This window comes from Trichomycterus rosablanca, chromosome 6 (assembly GCF_030014385.1).
Source record: "Trichomycterus rosablanca isolate fTriRos1 chromosome 6, fTriRos1.hap1, whole genome shotgun sequence".
Taxonomy (NCBI): domain Eukaryota; kingdom Metazoa; phylum Chordata; class Actinopteri; order Siluriformes; family Trichomycteridae; genus Trichomycterus; species Trichomycterus rosablanca.
In genome coordinates, this window is record NC_085993.1 from 10,152,411 (window position 1) to 10,161,806 (window position 9,396).

Genomic DNA, 9,396 nt, shown 5'->3' on the forward strand with positions numbered 1-9,396 from the left:
GAAAGGACCTGGACCGCCCCACCTGGGGATCGAACCCAGGACCTTCTTGTATATATATACCTTGACCGGCCTGGATTTGATCCCCAGGTGGGGCGGTCCGGGTCCTTTCTGTGTGGAGTTTGCATGTTCTCCTCATGTCTGCGTTGATTTACTCCGGGTGCTCCGGTTTCCTCCAACAGTCCAAAGACATGCAAGTGAGGTGAACTGGAGACACTAAATTGTCCATGACTGTGTTTGATATAACCTTGTGAACAGATGAACTTTGTGTAATGAGTAACTACCGTTCCTGTCATGAATGTAACCAAAAGTGTAAAACATGACATTAAAATCCTAAGAAAAACAAACAAACAAACAAACAATGCCTTGGCCTGAACCCCATCCAGCATGTATGGGGGAACACAGACAAAAACAAGCATTCAGAAACACCAGAGAATGCTCTTTGGAATATTGAGAAATCATATTGGGCAAACATGAATTTTGCACAACTTGTGGAGTTCAGGCTAGTTTGAGTACATGCTGACATTACAGCAAAAGAGGGAACATACCAACTATTAAGAATTTCTAAAATTCATTATAAAAAATTTACTTATACTGTATGGATAGTAAGATAGTAAGTAAGTAAATAAATAAATAAAGGCCGCTCAGGTGGCGCAGCGGTAAAAACACACGCTGGAATCGTATCGAATCTCAGCTCTGCCTGCCGGCTAGGCTGAGCGGCCACATGAACAACGATTGACCTGTTTATTCAGATATGGGTGGGATTAAGCCGGATGGGGTCTCTCTCTCATAACTAGTGCAATTACGACCTCTGCTGGCTGATTGATGGCGCCTGCACAGAGATGAGAAAAGAGTACTCTCAGGGTGTGTCTCTCCGTACACAGTGCTGAGCTGCACTGCACTCGTCAAAGTGTAGGTGATAAGATGCATAGGGCATGCTGCCCACGTGTCGGAGGGGGCGTGGGTTAGCTTCGTTCTCCTCAATCAGAGCAGGGATCGGCATTGGTGGAGAGGAAGCATGACGCAATTGGACGTGCTAAAAGGGAGGACAAAAGGGGAGAAAATGCATAAATAAAATATAAAATAAATAAATAAAATGTAAAATAAGTGACCCTCACTGGATTTAAATTTATTTGAAGTATTTTGACTGACTACCATTCTAGTAATTATGATTAGTCAGTGTTCATTTGCATTAAACTACTCATTAAGAAGATTATTGGAGTGGGCTCTGTGGTGTAGTGCAAAAACACACACTGAGGTAAAGAAACCTATAGTCAGCACTCAAAGCATTTTTAACCATTAGTGTAGAATGTTCTCTAAATGGAGATCACCTTTTTCAGTGAACATTGTCTTAATGCATATACAGATATCCATGCTAAAATATCTTTAATGAGTTACAGTAACAAGGAAATCTCCCTAAATACTATAAAAAAGAAACCTTGTAAAGAACCATGCAGACCCAAAAGGGTCCTGTCCTTCCGTAAGCAATGTTTGCTTTTGCCTTGCGTTGACTGTGAGTCCTTTTTTTTTCTGAACCAGTGCTAGAACCCCTATCATACCTTATTGCCAAATTTGTGTAATAGGTAGTTAGTGTTTTTGGTTGTTTGGTTTAGGTGTGTTGGGGGCTGGAAAAGCAAAATGGATACAACTAGGTAGTATCACTGAAAATGCTACAGAGAACTGGTTTGGGAAGCTTTGGAGCCACAGCCCCAGGAGGAACTTCTTAGAAGCTGGAAGGGATTGGGGGTTGGTTTTGGATGTAGGTGTCGGTGCTGTTATTATTATTATTAACATACAAGAAAATTTTTCAGACAGATTTATGTAATAATTACTTGTATTATAATTACAGTATCAATAGAACAATATGGCCATTTGACCATATATAAACATCTGAGTTTGTATAAAGTTAAGAAGGGCAGTTATGTTGGACGAAAGGACCTGACTTGCAATCAACATTTGAATTCATTCTAAGTTGGGTCTGATATTCCTCTCCAGCAAAATCAGCAAAACAGATCTCCATGGACCTTGCTTTGTACACAGAGGCAAAGGCATGCTGGAGGAGAAAAATGCCTTCTCCAAACTGTTTACAAAGTTGGGGGCATGAATTGTTCTGTAAATGCCTATTAGAAACAAGGGGTCCTAAAACACCTAAACTCAGTAATAAGAAAATGTGTTTATATACTTTTGGCCATATAGTGTAGATTTAGCTTTGCTGTCAGTGTTTTTCTTCAAGTGGCATGTAGTACAACAGCTGAATTGTTAAAAATGTACAATTAACTAAATAAAAAAAAACTAATACAACTTTTCCAACACAAGATATGTGAACACTTCAGCTGCAAAAGGCAAGTGGATTTTTGGATGTTTAGAACATACAGTATAAATATAAATTAAAAAATTTACAGTTTCTGTGTTTGTTGTATACTGTTTAAATGAATGCATAATCTGCATAAATGAATGCTAAATGTGTCCTCTAGGCTTTGTTTATTAGGATTTTAACGCCATGTTTTACACTTTGGTTACATTCATGACAGGAACGGTAGTTACTCTCTAGGGTTAAAATGTAAATTTTTTTGATTAGCTTTAAATACAGCGTGTAAGTTTGCACATGGTGTACACTATTATAGTTGTAATTTGGGCACTTGAGCCTAAGCCGAGGCAATGGGACTGTCAGGCTTAGCTGGTCTGTCTGATCTTTTTCTAAACATTTATTGAAGTTATTTTACCCAATAAGACTTATTTACATGTCAGCTATTAAAACATTTTGTAAAAAGTATAGTTTTTCAGACCTTTTACTCTAAAAATTAATTTATTACCTCACACCTGTAATGAATTACTGGATCAGACTCCCAAAATGCAAAGTCATTCAGTAACCTGAAATAACCGCAGTGACCCATTTACTGCCTCAAAATCTTGCGAAATGAATGAAGACACTTGAGTGTTTGCTCTAATGATAAAAGAAGAGAAATGCCAAAACAAATTCACTTATCGCCCTATCGTAGATGACAATTTGCTTAACAGGGTTTTCTGTGCCAGTATACCAGGGATGACTCGAGGAAGTTTGGCACATTGCCCGTTGTCTGGTTGGCCTTGCAGCCATCATAATAATTTTAGGATCAGAGATAATCCAGTTAAAGTTTGGGGCTATAAAGAGTGCAAAGTGCCCAAATCAGGAGTCCTATTGTGTTTGTGGACTACAGAGATAAACACACTTCCCACCTACACCCAAACCAACCCCCAACACTTGTCGACTTCTAGGAACTTTCTCCTGTGGCCTCAGACAAAGTGTCTCATCAAATCAAACAGTTTAGTCCTGCTACAGTAATATGCCGATAAAGATGTGGATGGTCTAGGGTCCCTGCACTGCTTCAGGAAAAAAGACCTATATTTTGTAAGGACTTAAAGGAAGTATTTAAGGTGTAATTGTAAAAGGCTCTGGTGTTTAATCCTATTCTTTAAGGATCAGTGTTGCTTCAGGTTTTCATAACAACCCTGAAGGTGGTTCACTTAGTGAATCAGTTTTTCTTGAACTTTTACTCAGTTGTATCATGTTTTGCTGTTGCCTGGTTGCTGTAAAAACCTGCAGCCACACTGGCCATTTGTAGATAAGAGTGAAGTGTTAGTGTCACTTAAAGGACAACATTGGGTTATCATAGGACAATGACTGTAGTTGAAAACAAATTAGATACATTTATTTATACATTTATTAAAAACAATACCATTCATACCAAGTTGCCTCTTGCATACTGCTTATAAAAAAACTGTGTATAAGCAGACAGGAAGACGCTGGATAAGCTGATCAGGAGAGCAAGTTCTGTCCTGGGCTGTGCCCTGGACTCAGTAGAGGCAGTAGGGGAAAGAAGGATGATGCCCAAGCTGTCATCCATAATGGAGAACACCTCTCACCTAATCTATGAGACAGTGGCAGCACTGGGCAGCTCCTTTAATGACAGGCTTCTCCACCTGCATTGCTCGAAGGAGAGATATCACAGCTCCTTTCTTCTTTCTGCTGTCAGACTTTATAACCAGCACCGCCCAAGCACAATCATGACCATCACAGTCATTTATATGGTTTTATATCTGCACTCTTTTAATATAAACCTGAACCACATGCAATACCTTAAAACCTGTGCAATACCTGTTGTACTTTGTGCAGTACATACATGTTCAATACCTTTTTAAAACCTGTGCAAAACCTGTTGTACTTTGTTCAATACATTTTATAAAACAATGCGATATTTGTTGAACTTCTTTAAAGACTGTTTATTTATACTGTAATTTTTATATTTCTTTTATATATCCTTACATTTCTATTTTTAATAGACACTGATCAGCCATAACATTAAAACCACCTCCTTGTTTCTACACTCACTGTCCATTTTATCAGCTCCACTTACTATATAGAAGCACTTTGTAGTTCCACAATTACTGACTGTAGTCCATCTGTTTTTCTGCATGCTTTTTTGTGGTGTGTTAGTGTGTGTTGTGCTGAGTAGACAAGACACAGCAGCACTGATGGAGTTTTTAAACACCTCACTGTCACTGCTGGACTGAGAATAGTCCACCAACCAAAAATATTCAGCCAACAGCGTCCCATGGGCAGCGTCCTGTGACCAGTGATGAAGGTCTAGAACATGACCAACTCAAACAGCAGCAATAGATGACCGATTGTCTCTGACTTTACATCTACAAGGTGGACCAACTAGGTAGGAGTGTCTAATAGAGTGGACAGTGAGTGGACATGGTATTTAAAAACTCCAGCAGCGCTGCTGTGTCTGATCCACTCATACCAGCACAATACAAACTAACACACCACCACCATGTCAGTGTCACTGCAGTGCTGAGAATGATCCACCACCTAAATAATACCAGCTCTGTGGTGGTCATGTGGGGGTCCTGACCATTGAAGAACAGGGTGAAAGCAGGCTAAAAGAAGTATGCAGAGAAACAGATGGACTACTGTCAGTAGTTGTAAAACTACAAAGTGCTTCTATATGGTAAGTGGAGCTGATAAAATGGACAGTGAGTGTAGAAACAAGGAGATGGCGTTATGGCGGATCAGTGTATAGTTAAGTTTAAGTTTGTCAAACATTTATGTAATTTAACATTATTTTAGGAATTCATTTTCTCTTGTGCACAAATGAACACAGGGTGCCTTTTAGCTAATAGCTAAGTGCTAAGTCTGTATTACTGAGGTTTTTGAATGTAACATGCAGGACTGAATGTCACAAGTTTAGTGTATACTTAATGTCATTTTGAGGTTTGTGAAGGATGAAATAAATGGTCATTTTTATTGTAAGTAATTTTGTTGATAGAAATATTATTTTATATATTATTATGTTTTTTCCCTGCATTTCTCATTTTTCAGGTTTTATGCTCGGTTTCATAACAGTACAATTTTGCCAGTAGAAGTTGAAAGTGAATAAACAAGTGAGTAACAGCTCAACTTTTTACTGCAGTTATATAGTCTCAAGACGCTAGTCGTTTAGCAAGGAAGTCTGTCATGTTTTCGTTTATGCTGTAAAAATGAAGGATAGACAGATAGACAGATAGACAGATAGATAGATAGATAGATAGATAGATAGATAGATAGACAGACAGACAGACAGACAGACAGACAGACAGACAGACAGACAGATAGATAGATAGATAGATAGATAGATAGATAGACAGAGATAGATAGACAGACAGAGACAGACAGACAGACAGACAGACACAGACAGACAGACAGACAGAGAGAGAGAGATAGATAGATAGATAGATAGATAGATACAGTGTATCACGAAAGTGAGTACACCCCTCACATTTCTGCAAATATTTCATTATATCTTTTCATGGGACAACACTATAGACATGAAACTTGGATATAACTTAGAGTAGTCAGTGGACAGCTTGTATAGCAGTGTAGATTTACTGTCTTCTGAAAATAACTCAACACACAGCCATTAATGTCTAAATAGCTGGCAACATAAGTGAGTACACCCCACAGTGAACATGTCCAAATTGTGCCCAAATGTGTCGTTGTCCCTCCCTGGTGCCATGTGTCAAGGTCCCAGGTGTAAATGGGGAGCAGGGCTGTTAAATTTGGTGTTTTGGGTACAATTCTCTCATACTGGCCACTGGATATTCAACATGGCACCTCATGGCAAAGAACTCTCTGAGGATGTGAGAAATATAATTGTTGCTCTCCACAAAGATGGCCTGGGCTATAAGAAGATTGCTAACACCCTGAAACTGAGCTACAGCATGGTGGCCAAGGTCATACAGCGGTTTTCCAGGACAGGTTCCACTCGGAACAGGCTTCGCAAGGGTCGACCAAAGAAGTTGAGTCCACGTGTTCGGCGTCATATCCAGAGGTTGGCTTTAAAAAATAGACACATGAGTGCTGCCAGCATTGCTGCAGAGGTTGAAGACGTGGGAGGTCAGCCTGTCAGTGCTCAGACCATACGCCGCACACTGCATCAACTCGGTCTGCATGGTCGTCATCCCAGAAGGAAGCTGACGCACAAGAAAGCCAGCAAACAGTTTGCTGAAGACAAGCAGTCCAAGAACATGGATTACTGGAATGCCCTGTGGTCTGACGAGACCAAGATAAACTTGTTTGGCTCAGATGGTGTCCAGCATGTGTGGCGGCGCCCTGGTGAGAAGTACCAAGACAACTGTATCTTGCCTACAGTCAAGCATGGTGGTGGTAGCATCATGGTCTTGGGCTGCATGAGTGTTGCTGGCACTGGGGAGCTGCAGTTCATTGAGGGAAACATGAATTCCAACATGTACTGTGACATTCTGAAACAGAGCATGATCCCCTCCCTTCGAAAACTGGGCCTCATGGCAGTTTTCCAACAGGATAACGACCCCAAACACAACCTCCAAGATGACAACTGCCTTGCTGAGGAAGCTGAAGGTAAAGGTGATGGACTAAACCCAATTGAGCACCTGTGGCGCATCCTCAAGTGGAAGGTGGAGGAGTTTAAGGTGTCTAACATCCACCAGCTCCGTGATGTCATCACGGAGGAGTGGAAGAGGATTCCAGTAGCAACCTGTGCAGCTCTGGTGAATTCCATGCCCAGGAGAGTTAAGGCAGTGATAATAATGGTGGTCACACAAAATATTGACACTTTAGGCACAATTTGGACATGTTCACTGTGGGGTGTACTCACTTATGTTGCCAGCTATTTAGACATTAATGGCTGTGTGTTGAGTTATTTTCAGAAGACAGTAAATCTACACTGCTATACAAGTTGTACACTGACTACTCTTAGTTATATCCAAGTTTCATGTCTATAGTGTTGTCCCATGAAAAGATATAATGAAATATTTGCAGAAATGTGAGGGGTGTACTCACTTTTGTGATACACTGTAGATAGATAGATAGATAGATAGATAGATAGATAGAGATGGATGGATGGATGGATGGATGGATGGATGGATAGATAGATAGACAGACAGATGATAGACAGACAGACAGACAGATAGATAGATGGTAGACAGACAGACAGACAGACAGACAGACAGACAGACAGACAGACAGACAGACAGACAGATAGATAGATAGATAGATAGATAGATAGATAGATAGATAGATAGATAGATAGATAGATGCCACCTTTATTTGTAAGAGTGTAGCTGAAATGTTAAATTATTTTATATCACTGTTAAAAACAGTGCATTCAAGTTTACCTAAATATTCAATCCTGTCCAAACATATCTGACGGACTTTGCACGGTGCGCTGCACTTTTTATTGACTAGACAAAAATTAACCAAAGACCACAGCATTTTGCAAAGCTTCACTTCCGTAATAAGGTTAATGTTTCAGAGAACCAGAACACCTTTATTCTTTTTTTTCCATTATGGTCAGTTTGGAATTGATCAACCTCAGCATAGATTCACTACAGGATCAAAACACATAAAAATGAAATAAGGCCTTTGTTTTTTAATAACTGCAAAATTTCCTTGGTTTTGGCTTATGGCTTTGACCTCACCAGTGGTTAATAAATGACAGCTCTGACCTTAACAGAAAATCAGCAAACAAACACATTTAAATGCATTTCTGTAGTATTTTTAAATACATATACACTTTTTCTCTTTTCTCATGCTTAATGTACATTGTTAGTATTTAAAATGAGTTGATGCAGCATTATAGATGTTGCAAGAAAAAATGGTATGCAATCCAGATCTTAATAATAGACAAACACAGTCTGCCTAGCATAATTAAAAATAAGACAATTTTATTTCTTTGCTAAATACATTGACAATCATTCACACTAAGGGGTGAAGAATGTGTCTGTACATTTAGGCTAATCAATTCATAGAAGATTTGGTCTTCCACTTAATGGCATGACATGGTGTGGTTTGTAATCAATCAATCAATCACAATCAGATTTGTTGGCCAAGTATGTGGATACACACAAGGAATTTGGTTCCGGCTGATGGTATCTCTCTAGTATAAATACAGTATACAAGCAATGTACAAGTTGCAGACAATAGATAGATAGATATTTTATTGATGCTTTGCAGGAAATTTCTTTGTTACAGCAGCTCACATCAGACAACAAACAACTTCTTGCATACATACAATATTCACTAACTCTAAAACTAGCAATAAAAATTCACAGTAAGATTCTATATACATGTAAACACTATTTTATGGTGCATGCATAGCATACAAAATGTAGGTATATATTAGGTATTAGGTATGTAAACATTGGTCTTATGGTGCATGCATAGCATACAAAATGTAGGTATATATTAGGTATTAGGTATGTAAACATTGGTCTTATGGTGCATGCATAGCATACAAAATGTAGGTATATATTAGGTATTAGGTATGTAAACATTGGTCTTATTTTTTTTTTATTGCTTGTCGGCAGTGTAGCCTAGTGGTTAAGGTACTGGTCCAGTATTCAGAAGGTTGCCGGTTCAAGCCTCACCACTACCAGGTTGCCACTGTTGGGCCCTTGAGCAAGGCCCTTAACCCTCAATTGCTTAGACTGTATACTGTCACAACTGTAAGTCGCTTTGGATAAAAGCGTCTGCTAAATGCCGAAAATGTAAAATGTAAAATGTCTTATGGTGCATGCTTAGCATACAAAATGTAGGTATTTATTATAAATTATTATGAATTATTTTGAATTATTATGAGTTGTTGAACAGTCTGATTGCAGTTGTAAGGAAAGATTTCCTGTAGCGTTCAGTCCTGCATTTGGGTGGAATCAGTCTGTGACTGAAGGTGCTTTGTCGAAACACCTCCAGGGTATGCAAAAGAACATTAAACATTAAACACAAAATATACAAACTATAAGACTATATACAGGCAATATATAGAAAATGTATGGACATATGTATGTATGTACAGTATTCAGTGATCAATGCATGTATGTACAGTACATATAAGCAGAGGT